Here is a 13,175-nt window from a genome sequence, read left to right as displayed (position 1 = left end):
TCTGTAGCCCTGACTGTCCTGGAACTCACTTTGTAGACCAGGCTGGCCTCGAACTCAGAAATCCGCCTGCCTCTGCCTCCCAAGTGCTGGGATCAAAGGCGTGCGCCACCACGCCCGGCTCTTGGGTGTTCTTTTATAGGCCCATAAAACAAATTTGTGTTTGTTTTTTTGTTTTGTTTTGTTTTGTTTTTTTTTGCTTGCTTGTTTTGTTTGATTGTGGTTTTATTCTCAGCGGGGGAGGCGAGGTACAGTGGTATGGTAAGGCCCAGTCTTGCTTTGTAGCTCTAGCTGGTATGGAACTTGCTTTGTATGATTACATAATTATCAATTTGGCAGAAGTTAGAATTACCTGGGTGATGGGCCTCGGGGCATGCCTGTGGGAAAGTATCTTGTTTCTGTTAACTGAGGTAGGCAGACAAGATCCTGATTAGGTTAATTGGGCAGGGAAGACCCTCTGCGGGTGGCACCATTCCCTAGCTTGCTCTCTGATTGGCTGAAAATCTCTTGCTGCCTTGGCTTCCCTGCCAAGACTGTACCCTCCGAGTCAGAATAAACCCTCTCTTCCTTAAGTTGTTCTCGTTGAGAGTATTTCGTATCACCACAGCAGGAAGAGAAACTAAAACATTATGTCGCTCAGGCAGCATCCACTTTGAGGCAATTCCTCTGTCTCAGCTTCCCAAACCTTTAGGATTACATGTGTATATATCTCACCACACCTAGCTATCTTGTTGCCGTCTTCCCTGACCTCCAAATGCTCAGTCTATGCCTTCTTCAGCACAGAGGATACATTAGAACCACCACTTGGCAACTGTCAGGGCGGCACGGACCAGCAATCCCTACACTTCAGAGGATGCGAAGGATTGTGAGTTCCAGGCTAGTCTTGATTGCAGGAGACCCTGGTCTAAACCAAAACCGAAACAACACAAACTTTATCTATGAATTCCATCAAAAGTGACATTTCTGGTCTCTGTTTGGATGGCCCTCATTGTTGTTGTATTCCTGTTTCTCTCTATTTCAGCTATGTTTTGGAATGGATAATAGGCCTGGTAGACTTTGTCTTGTTAGTATTAAGACATTTATGTCATCTCATAAATATACTTGAGTGCTTTTCTAGAGCACAACTAAATTACTTGGGAATAATTTTGTCCTTTCTGGGCTTGTGTTAATAGGGGAAATCACACCTACCTTTTGTCTAGGGATACTTCTGACCCATGACTAAGGACCTAGCTTTCTAAGCACTCTCACCCCAAGCCCCACTAACTATGAAGTTCTCCACTCTGGCCATTCTGGGTAATTCTCCCCAAGCCTCAGCTAAATTCCCAACATGTGTGAGCTGACAAGCACTGACCAGGAGACTTCTGATCCCCCAGAGCGTCCCCTGGGACACATTGCCATTTCCAGTGCTTTCCTCTGCTGTCTCCATCAGCTCCCAGGTCCTTGTCCTGAACCCACTACCTGCCTTTCTCCTCCCTGCACCACAGTGGTATTTGGTTTCCACCCCAGGACAAGTGGCACTGAGGTGCATATTTTACATATCAAAGCAGACCTGGCCTCCAGGTTCTCCCAGCATCCTTCAGTCCCTACCTGTCATACTCTGCCCCCAACCCTAAACTTTCCCACCCCAGGGCAGGGCTGCTCTAGCCCAGAGGCTCTTTCCTATATAATCCAGGCATTTTGGCTTCTCTTGCTTCCTCTCTCTTCTCCTTCTTTTCTCTCTGTCCTTTCTCTTCCCCTTTCCCTCCATGGCAACTCCCCTGGCCTTGGTCCTTTGGATGACATAAAGGTCGTGACAAGTTAGGTCATAGGCCTGGCAAAGGTAGCAGAACCTTTTAATACAGTCGGATGGGTTGGCAGAGAAGAAACCTAGCCGTTTCCAACCTGGGGATAGGTCCTGCAGGGAAAAAGGATCATGAACTCGAGCAAACCACTTAGCCCCCACTACCTCCCAGAGTGGGCAGAGGAGAGCAGAGGCCTGTTTGGACCACGTGTGAGATGCCACAGGAGACACTCCTTGTGGAGCAGGCCAGTGTGTGGATGGAGACCAGGGTGTGGGGTGTGAGTTCGTAGAAGAGGAAGAGAGCAGAGTAAGCATCGAGGCCGGAAGAGGATGGGGAGGAGATGGGTAAAGGGGAAGCTGTTGACCATCAAATGGAGCCCTGTGAGGGTAAGGAAAAGGAAGGAAAAGTAGGAAGAGAGACAGAGGAGGGGGGTGGGTAAGAGGGGAGGAGGTGGCCCTTGACCTGTGTCTCAAGGGGTCGGGGAGGGAAGGTATTCTGTGAGGCAAGCAGAGAAAGAAAAAAAATGGAGTCGAGAGGTTGTGGGGTCCAGAGAGAGGATGGCTCTAAGTCTGCCAAGGAATCCTTGGGGCCAGGGAACTTGCCCGAGAGCAGCTTCCCAATAAACCTGCCTTTAATATAATCTAATCTGGTTTGAATTGGCTCATTTCACCAGTGCAGAAATAAACTATCAGATGGAAAACTCCCCTAATAGCAAGCCGGCTAACTGCAGGTCCCACTTCCTCTGTTTTCGCTTCCTTAGGAAGCGCTTTCCAAAACAGCCTGATAAGATTAGCATCAGAATACTGTTGTCTTACGCATTTTGTCCAGTTGATGACTTGGAAGGTAAACTTGGCTCCTCTGACTCTATCTTGGTCAGAAGTAAAAGTCTCCAGTGTGTTCCTTGTCTATCTGGGGGTGTGTTGTAAACAGTACTGTCTGTGACATTACTCACAAGTAGTGAGTGCATTTCTACCCACGCAAACACTCAACCAGCTGTGAAGTCTCTTTTCTCAGAATCATCCTAATTTGCCCTTTTGGGGGACTCCGTAGCTTAAGTAAAGATGAGACCTTGATTCAAGTGGCTTAAATAATTTAGATCCCACACTCAAGACCAGGGACATCACGCCCAGCCCTTACAAATACACAGATGAGCTTTGCCAGGAATAGACGCTGCCGGCAGAGATGCATGTCTCAGGTGTCCATCATCTTGATGGATAGCAGTGCTCAGGCAAGAGGACCTCTGGCTTGGCACGGGAAAGAAAGAAGGGTCAGCCTGGCACACCTCCCAGACCGCTGGACACAGCTGGCGTGAATTCAGTTCTAGACATACGGAAGTAATATTGAGGCTTTGAGTCTTCTAGGAGCTCGTGGTACTTAGAAGCTGAGTGAGTGTCTCTTCTACAACACATCTACAAGTGGTACTTATAGCAGGGAAGGCAGAGAAGAGGAGACACCGTGCCCTGTAACATATACATGCTTATACTGCAGTTTGCTCACTCATTAGAGGGTGCTTGGCTCAAACGCCATTCTTATCCATGTTTGAAAGCACCAGCTGGGGAAACACAATGTACAGTTTTAAGAGATTCAGATCAGAACAGACCTGAATTCAAATCCTACCCCTGAAACAAATAAGTGGGACTCCAAGCATCTCTAAGTCTCCATTTCACCATTTGTATTGTAAAATAAGGTAGCATCTCATTGTGAAGAATGTTCTGTAGGAGTCTTGACTCAACAATATTCACTCAGAAAACAGCTGTCGTCACTATCCTAGCAGCTATTTGAGGAAGAAATGGTGACAGAGGTGGTAAGCCTTCACTTGTCAAAGGAAGAAGTGTCGTGTCCTAAGATGAAGATCATCTGAGCATAGGTAGTGGTGGTGGGGACAACCCAGTCTTGTCTTTACTCCAGAAAGACTCTAGTTATTAGAATATTGTAAGTAAGAATGGCTGTCCTTGTGCCTGCTGACGGTCCTTTCAGATTTACCTTTCTCTGAAGACTCAGTCTTTCCTATAACAGTGGTCTCTGCCCAGGCCCTGGAAAGCAGGGTGAAGGCTGCTTTGGGTCACTTTCCAAGGCTGAGCATTGCCTGAAACTGTGTACCAATGGCCCTTCCTTTAAAGCCCTCAGCCTGGTTCAAGGGCGAAGGTAGTTGAGCTTGATAGCAGACCAGGCAAAAGAGCTACTGGGATCTGCTGGCATGGGACCAAGTTAGAGAGGCCTGTCATCAGGGCAGCTAAGTGTCCCAACAGCTGACGCATGACCCCTGCCCTGACAGGCTTCTGTGACCATGGGCGACGCTACTCATCCATAATAATCAACAGGCAGGAGATCAACCTTCCCTCCAAATCAGCACTTGGCCTCAGAGTGAAGCCAACCCTGTTCTGACTGGAATTCTCCAAGGGATCTCTGACCACCCTCTCCACCTCACCTAGAAAATTACAATTACTGATTAATTTTATAAATGTGCTAAATATTTCATTTCTGTGACCTGCATACACAGATCCGCCTCACCCCAAGACTTTATATGGAAATGTGGGTCCTTAAGGTTGACCGTGTTAAATATCTACTTCTTGGCCACACATCAACTCACAGATTGAACCCCACCCCTTCTTTGCTGACTCTTTCAGCTGCTCAGTTCTTTCTCCTTCTCCTCACATTCCTCCTTTCCTTTCCACTTATCAACCTGACCCAGTTCTCATTCTCCCTACTTAGAAACAGATCCCATGGGCTCTCTCCCTTTGCCTAAGGTCCCACTGACTCCACAGTCGTCTGTATCCCTTAATGGAAGAAGCACAACGTTGTAAATAAGTCATAATCTAATTTCAGGGTAACTCCTTCAATGGAGCTCTGGGCTCTATCCCCAGCATTGCCAAAGTGGGGGAGGATTATATTTTGTAAAAAGAAAATATCCCTTCCTCTCTATCCAATCCACTTTCATACCTCTTAGCTAATGACAGTTTGTTGTGTGTCTGTCTAGATTTTGTTTACATTTACACACCACTTATAGGTTAGCCTATTGGCTAATAGTAGACCCTTGGGAACCGTAACACCTGAGACTGAATTCTGACCTTGTCATTTACTATTTCAGAAACATTAAAGAATTGGCAACCTTTCTATTCATTAGTTTATCCATATAAGAGTAATATCTACTATATAGATATTACTTGAAAAAAGTGTGTGTGTGTGTGTGTGTGAGCGCACGTGCGCACACGCGCGCACCCATGCCACCTGTGGAGGGCAAGAGGGGAACTTGAGGAATCAGTTTTTTCCTTCCACAATGTGGGACTCAGGAATCAAACTCATGTAATCAGGCTAGGAGGCAAGCACTTTCACCATTGAACTATCTCATTGGCACCCACAGAGTTCTTTGGAAGACTAATAAGTTAAAATAATGTCTGGCTATGTAGATGTAATCATTATGTATTTTATTGTTATGTATTTTTATCTTTGTTACACAAGTGGGACCATAATATGAATACAAGTATATGCCATCTCATAACATACCAAATGTATCTTTGAATACCAGTACAACCTCATACAGCATAATGACAGTAGGGCATTCGATTGTCTTTGTGTAAGAATTGGATTTACTTTTAAGTCCTAAGTATAAAACAGTATAAAAGGATGTGGGGGCAGTGCTGGAGAGATGGCTCAGTGCCCAAGAGCACTTGCTACTTTTCAGATGACCCAGCTTCAGTTTCCATCACCTACCTAGTGGCTCACAACCATCTGTAATTCCAGTTCCAGGGGATCTCATGCCCTCATCTGACCTCTGCAGTTACTGCATGTAGTATACACACATGCAGGTAGGTAAACCACTCATGCTCCTTATAAAGATAGCATATGGGTAAATGACAGGGCCAGAGAGGGGGACCCTGGGACCCTGGATATCTGGTTTTCTCGATGCTGAGTTCCTCAAAAGCAGGGCTGGTCTCCCCCTATACCCTAAAGCTGCTGAGGGCACCCTGTCATACACAGAGGACTAGTAAGCTCTTGACTGTTTTTACTGATCAATTTCCATGTGTTCCTTTCCAAACATGGTTTCCTGACAGGCTCTTGAAAAGGAAGTCTTCTCCTCCTTGCCCCTTCCCATGACCTGGAATGGGAAAAACTGATCCCTTGGGGAAGGGCTATGTATAACCTGCAGGGAAAGTCTCAGGGAGTGCCGAAATGACGTGAATACAAGGAGGCAGAGCTGGGCATGGTGGTGAATGCAGGCAATCCTAGCACATGGAGACAAGAGTATCTCAAGTTCAAGGGTAGTCTCAGCTCTACAGCAAGTTTCAGGCCAGCCTGAGCTATATAAGAACCCATCTCAAAGAAAAAAAGAGGCTACAGGGATAGTGGAGTCTGTAAGTGTTAGCCTTGTAAGGCACGAAGGCCTGTGTCCAATACCCAGAACTGATGTTTGGAAAAGAAAGAAAGAACTTTAAAAAGTTCGGTGTGAGCCTGGGCTTGTAATCCCTGCACTGAGGAGGCAGAGAAAAACGGATCCCTGAAGCTTTCTGCACAGCCAACCTAGCCAACTTGGTGGGATCCAATCCAGTGACAAGGCCTAGTTTCAATCAGAAAGGAAAAGAAGGTGAGGATGACACCTGGGGTTGACTTCTGCACCCCCCCCATGCACACTTGCATACACATCTATGCAAATGCACATGCATACTGTCTTTAGATGAATAATAAATAAGTATGTGCATATATGAGCACATGAATGGTCAGGTGTGTGCTCTCAATGACACAACTACCCCTTACTCTCCACCCTGTTTCTCCTCCCATTATTTCCTACTTATGCCTGGTGATCAGAACACAAAGGTGATGAATAGTTAGGAACTATATCCAGAAGTATATTCATGCCTCTCCTGAATTCAAGAAGCATGAAAATTAGGTAACACCCCATTCACTGTAAACCAGTCCAGCATTTGGCTCTAAGTAATGGATTTGGGAGCCAGACTCAATGATCTAGCAACTTCGTGACTTTACTCTTCTGTGCCTCAGTTTCTCCATTTTTAAGGTGATGATGATAATAACACAGAGTCACACTGAGTATTATATGAATTCAATTCATTAAGTACCTTTAACAGTACCTGGCAGAGTCAAAAACCAAATAAATGTCCATTTTATTATCACTGTGGCTAAATGCCTCTACTAACTCTCACCTCCAATCCTATTGTCTTTTGTAGCAGCTTGCTTAAGATTTACTGTTTAGAAATCATGCATGCACACATACACAAGCATGAACACATGGAGGAGTGCAGGGGAAAGAGGAAGGGAAGGAGGATGGGAGGGAGGGAAGGAGAAATACTCAGAGGCTTGGTGGGGAGAAAATTTATCACTTTAGAAATTGTTCCCAACGAAAGGGTCAGGGCCATTTCAAGAATCATCTGATTAAGTCTGCAAGCAGTAGGCACAGAAATCCCTCTGGACTTCAAAAATCAGATGGGCATCTAGTCAAGTCATTCCTGTAGGGGGAGCTTACAAATTTAAACTGACATAGCAAAAGGAACCAAGCAGTCCAGGAATTCCGTCATTTAAAATGGTTGTTGGGGGCAGGGCAAATGCTTAAAAGCAGGACAAAATGCTTAATGGCTTCTTGATCTACTGAATATCTTTATTATCTGATCTGATTGCTCTGTCACTTCCTGAAGCTGCGTGCTAACAGAGCTGAGACTCTCATTCATGAGCAGTGCATCTCCTACTTCCTAGAGCTATACCAGGGTAGATCAGAAGTATTCATGTCCTCTAGAACAGAAGGAGAATCAAGAGGAAGTCCAAAAGGTGCTGGCTGTTGGACTCTGGAAAGCCAGTGGCCTGCTCCAGCCTCTGGCCATACAACAGCTTCATTGTATGAGGACAAAAAAACTTAACTGAGGCTTGCCTGCAAGCATATTTGAACTTGGACCTCTGGAGCAAGGGCTGGCAGCCAGTTTCCATGCCCAGACACGCCCCCTCCTCTCCTTCATTCTCTTCTCCATCTTTGCAAGAGCATTTAGTTCCATTTAAGTCCGGGAGACCTGGCAAAAACAACACTCGAAACGCCACTTCCATTTATGGCAATGGGATCCTCTATGCCAAGGAGACACAGCTTGTCAGCTCCCGAGTTCTTTAGACTCCGTGCTTCGAGCATCTGTCTTCTTTGCTTAGACCAGCAAAAGGGCTAGACTTTTTTTTTTTTTTTGTCTTGTTTATCTGCTTATTTAGTTATTTTTTAGGAGAATGACTTATCAACATCAGCAAAGGAACAGCATTCCAGATTCCTAAGACTACAGGCACACTCAGGTGAGGATACCAAAGCAGCACTCTGAGAAGGTAGTCCCCCACTCTACCCCACCCCCCAGCCCCAGATAAGCCATACTCTTGCCCTCCCTTTTTACTAGGTGTTGGCTTTATTAACATTTGCTATTCAGTGAATGCAACTAAGTCCTGAACTCAGGAAAAGAAGAACAATTTTTTATCCTGCACAGTCGACAGAGGCTGGTTAATCTCTTAGTCTTTGAATCCACGTCATCTCACACACCCTTCAGCCTGTCATTCCTTTTTGTCACTGGGGTCTGAATTCTTAGAGTGACGTCATGTTTCAATTCTAACCTGTGGTTAGTTTTGGTCAGTTTGACACAAACCTCAACATATCTGGGAAGAAAGAATTACAGCTGAGGAACTGCCTCCATCACATTGGCCTGTGGGGATGTCTATGGGGGCATTTTCTTGATGAATGATTGATGTGGGAGGGCCCAGACCATTGTGGGTGGTGCCGCTCCTGAGCAGGTGATCGTGGTTGTGGTTGTATAAGGAGTAGGCTCCTTACAGGATTCCTCTGTGGTGTCCCTGGGATTGAACTCAAGCCCTCAGGCTTGACAGCAAGTACCTTTACCTGCTGAGCCATCTAGTTAGGTCCTATTTTACCATAATTCTCCCCTTTCTCTCCCCTACCCCTGACCCCAATCTCTCTGACACCCCTTCTTGGTAAAGTTAAACTAATCCCTCTAGGTCTAGGATCAGGAATCACCTACTCACTTTAAAAGTCTTATTATCCAATGTCGGGATAATGTCGCCTCCTAACTCTGATCAGTCACTTCCAGTCCAAGACTGATTGAAGGGCTGTAAGCATCTTTGTTTATCTGCTCTGCTTACCTGGATTCTCAGCGTTTTGAGCACGAGGATCATACTTTGCTCACCAATGTTAATGTTAGCACATTAACCTAATACAGAGCTCTCCACATGTGCTTGATGAAGTCTAGCTGAGCACCTGAAGGCAAGCTGACACCCAGGCATCCTCCGGTGATGCGGGCTGCTATGTCAGCAGCAATTATGACACAGGTGCCTGTCTGTGATCAATTATGATCACAGAGCAGGCTTTTAAAGGGGAAACTTCTCTCTGGGAGAAATCAAAGCCATGTTTACCAAAAAGTCCATGTAGCACCGTGAAGTCTCTTACAGCAAACTGTCAGAGAACTCTAGGCCTTTTGTGATGACTTGGAAAATTTTAGAAAGAAGGCAATTTAAACTTACAGTGTCTAAAAGAGCAATTTCAAGAAAATCAGTTTTACTTCACCACAACTAAGGAAGACATGTCTGATTTGGAATTCATAAATCTTAATAATAATAATTTTTTAAAAACTGGCATAATAAGGGATATGAGCCACATGGGGTCCATGACAACCAGGGTGAAAATAGGAGTGATCTTTATGACTTATTCAAGGTAATTCCTCTAACCACATACCCTTACTACTATTAAAGTCTTATCATTTTCTTTAAATGCCTGAATTTAAATTAAAGTGTTCTTAAATTCTTTAATTTAAAAAGAAACCTTCAGACAACTTCTTTGTTAGTTCATGTGACATTTCCACAATTTAAAAGAAAATGACTGGAGCCAAAAACTGAGCATGCCTGGTTGATACTGCTAATTAAAAATTCACTTCTTGGGCTGGGGATGCAGCTCCGTTGGTAGAGTGCCTAGCATGCATAGAGCTCTGGATTTGATCTTTAGTACCGCATGCACTACACATAGTAATACAGCCTATGATTGCAATGCTTAGAAGGTAGAAGAAGGAAGAACAAAAGTTCAAGGTCATCCTTCGTGGGACAGTGGACCATGCTAGGAAGCTTGGTAAGACAGAGCAGGTCTGAGACTCCAGCACTTGGGTACACACCAGAGATGGTAGGCACCTCCCTGCTCCCTGCCAGATTCCTACCCTGGAACACGTGCCTACACCCCATGTTGGTCAAGTAGGCCAAAACAGAGTTCACCATGCTAATGAGATACCTTGAGGCCCGAGGGTTTAGCCAATAAGCTCTCCTTCCTGCAAAAGAAACTTAATCTCTGCCCACCTTGAGAAGTTTTTGCCTTTAAATATATCCAAGAACTCTTGTCTAGAATACATAGACTTGAGGTCAGTCCTCAGCTGAAAACCAACCCCCACCCCAACCCCCCACAGCCCTACCATGTGTACAGATGATACAACTTCACTGAGAAACATAATCATTCTTGCTCTCATTTACCATATGTGGGAGGGGGTGGTGGCCTGGCAAAGTCATCACGAATGGCCTGTGTGCCTTTGGAAGCTTTGGCATCACCACCTCCTTTCCATACACCCCTTGTTAGTCTGTGACTGATAGATCCCAGTAGGGTCTGAGGAAATTTCCTCATAAGCATGTCTCTCTTTCATCCTGGCTGCTGAGCCAACCTATTCCCCTCATCTTTGGGCTAGACACTTGCCACCACGCAATATGTCCTACATGTAAGTTTTTTCTCCTTGGATGTCCCGGGAACCAAGCCCATTGGGTCTGCGTCGGTTTTAAGGCCATTTCATCTGTGTGACAACCACAGTATCTACAGTCTCAAGAATTAAAATTGTCCAAAACCATGTCTCCAATCTAAATGCACTGGAGAATGAAAAGGTCTTCAGGGCCCCTGGCATTCCTCCAGGAAAAGGCTACTAAGCTACAGAAGAATTGGACTGTTGCCCAGTGGCCTTTCGAGGGCCTTGAACTTTACATAGGTTTTCTGAATACAAGTTCTGTGTGGTGACCTGACAAGAAGGGAACTTTCCAAGCCAGCTCTGTAGAAGTCAGCTGACAGCACTGCTCTGTAGCAAGTGTTCATACATTCTGAGTCCCAGTGTGCCTGGCCCCCCAGAGCACCATGGGGCCTCTCCCACTGTTCTTCCTTTTGCCCATAGCACATCTACACCCAGTGGCAGGCCTCTGCCTGGGTGACTCCAACATCTTTTAGTTCTGTTGAGTTTAACAGAATTTATTTGTGTAACATCAATTGTGTTTATAGATGGGGGGGAGGGACATGAAAACCCAGCTCCTGCCTTTGAAGAGCTACTGAAGATTACCACATAATATTTATTATCCACACAGCACAGGGTGGGGGCTACAGAAATGAGAAGACACGATCTTTTCAGAAACTAAGGCTGCTGGGAGAAAATGACATATAACCTAACTCCTACAGGAAGAGCCAAGGAGACTGTGAGGCCTGGAAAACAATGGGAAGTGGTCCCAGCAGTGAGAACAGGGGCAAAGGCCCAGGGAGGTGTGGAGAGGTAGCTGAGATACTATCCTGACAGAAGTGGTCTGGCATTAGTGGAGAAGTTAGAGAGCAAAGGTCAGGAAGAGAAAGGAAAGGGCCATATCAGAGAAGAAGAACACTGCAGAAGTTAGACATGGAGAACCTGAATTACCTGAAAGGGGGTGGAGATTAATCTGGTACAAAGTAGGGACTTGGCAAAAAAAAAAAAAAAGCCATGATTTGGTAACATAGGGAGTCATTTGACTAGCTTCCTATTAAATGTGTCTTTTAGTAGTTTGTTATCAATAAAATTAATATTCACTTAATTTTTAAAAGCTAGAAACACAACCCCATATAAATGGTAACCCTGATAGCCAAAATAGTCTGGGAAAGGGAAAGAGAAACTTTCAGGTTTCGAAGTTCCTGATTGTCAGATGATGCTGCAAAGCCGTAGCCATCTGAACAGTGAGGTAATGGCATCAAGATAGACCTACGGACTGATGGGGATACAATGGAGAGGCCAGAAACAAACCATCATGTACATGCCCAAATTATTTTCAATGACGGCACCAAGGACATTGAAAGGAAGCAGGGGAGGAGGGGGGACAATTTCCAACGACATTAGAACACTAGTCTCAGCAAAGGTTAACATGCATGGATTAGTCTGAAATAGGAGCATTAAAACTTTAAATCCCTTACATGAGAAGAGGAAGCATCAGCTGGGCATTCAGTGATTTTTTTTTTTATATGACACATACAGCGTACACACCAAAACAAAAAAATAGATAAGCGGCACACTTCAACTTATGAGCACCCATGTACAAAAGGACACTAGCAACCAAGGGAAAGGAGCAATCTAGAGACTAGGAGAAACTCTCTGCAGATCATCTGCTTAGTCAAGGGCTAATATCCCCACCACCACCACCCCCGCCAAAAAAACCACCCACCAACAACACTACAACAACGGATCTGATTGGGAAATGGGTAGAGGACTGAAACAGACATTTCTCCAAAGAAAATTCACATTTGGGGCTGGGAAAAGTGTCTCAGTGGGCAAAAGCACTTACTGTGTGATGCCTGTGAGTTCAATCCCCGGAAGCAGGACGCGGAAATAGGAAACGGATTCTTCAGAGTGGTCTTTTGACCTCTACACCTGCACTGTGGTATGTGTGTGCCCACTGTCCCCGCCACACACACCAAACACAGACACACATTTTTAACAAATAAGAATGAAAAAAAAATATGTATCGAATAGATGCTCAATACCATCAGTCTAAAGGAAATACAGAGCAGACCCACAGAGTAAAACCTGCTATATAAATCAAATAAATAAGGGACAGTAAGAGGGCGTTTGCCACTAAATCTTGTAATACGTGCTGGTAAATATGTGGAAGGTAATGATTAATCTTCACTGTCAACTCAACTGTATTTAGAGTCACCTAGGAGACTGGTGAGGTATATCTCTGGCTGTGTCTAGGAGGGTATTTTCAGAGAGGATTGACTGGGGGGTAGTGGGGGAAGACTCATTCTGACAGCAAGTGGAACCATCCCACAAGCAGGGGCCTCAGACAGAATAAAAAGGGAAAAAAGTGGACAGTCAAGTGGATGCCATTGTGCCCTGTCTCTGCTTTCCGAGACTGAGTTGGCAAATATTCCTTCCTTTGCTTTTATATCTTGATTCTTTACAAATGAGACACAGAGAAAGTAGAAGCTGTATGCACAGTTGGTGAGGCTGCATAACTTGCTTTAGACACAGAACCTATAGAGGCACTTCCAAGTATTAAGAATAGAATTGCGCCGGGCGTGGTGGCGCACGCCTTTAATCCCAGCACTCGGGAGGCAGAGGCAGGCGGATTTCTGAGTTCGAGGCCAGCCTGGTCTACAAA

At 45.1% G+C, this 13,175-nt stretch overlaps 1 protein-coding gene across 8 annotated transcripts in view; it reads right to left on the bottom strand.

Annotated features, from left to right (window-relative positions):
* LOC110291040 (adenosine receptor A3) overlaps window positions 1-13,175 on the bottom strand; it is a 63,636-nt gene that overhangs the window by 40,371 nt on the left and 10,090 nt on the right. For 2 of the 8 annotated variants that reach the window (XM_021157981.2, XM_021157986.1), the window contains exon 1: window positions 8,907-9,060. The exons of 2 other annotated variants lie outside the window; for them this stretch is intronic. The gene's annotated coding sequence lies outside the window, so the exon portion shown is untranslated. Of the gene's footprint in view, window positions 1-8,789; window positions 8,849-8,906; window positions 9,061-13,175 lie in introns of those variants that run through there. 4 more of the 8 variants (XM_021157983.2, XM_021157985.2, XM_021157979.1 and 1 more) reach the window with 3 other exon arrangements.

Source organism: Mus caroli, chromosome 3 (assembly GCF_900094665.2).
Source record: "Mus caroli chromosome 3, CAROLI_EIJ_v1.1, whole genome shotgun sequence".
Lineage (NCBI taxonomy): Eukaryota > Metazoa > Chordata > Mammalia > Rodentia > Muridae > Mus > Mus caroli.
Note: the sequence above shows the minus strand (reverse complement) of the source record. Positions and strands in the feature narration are given on the sequence as shown.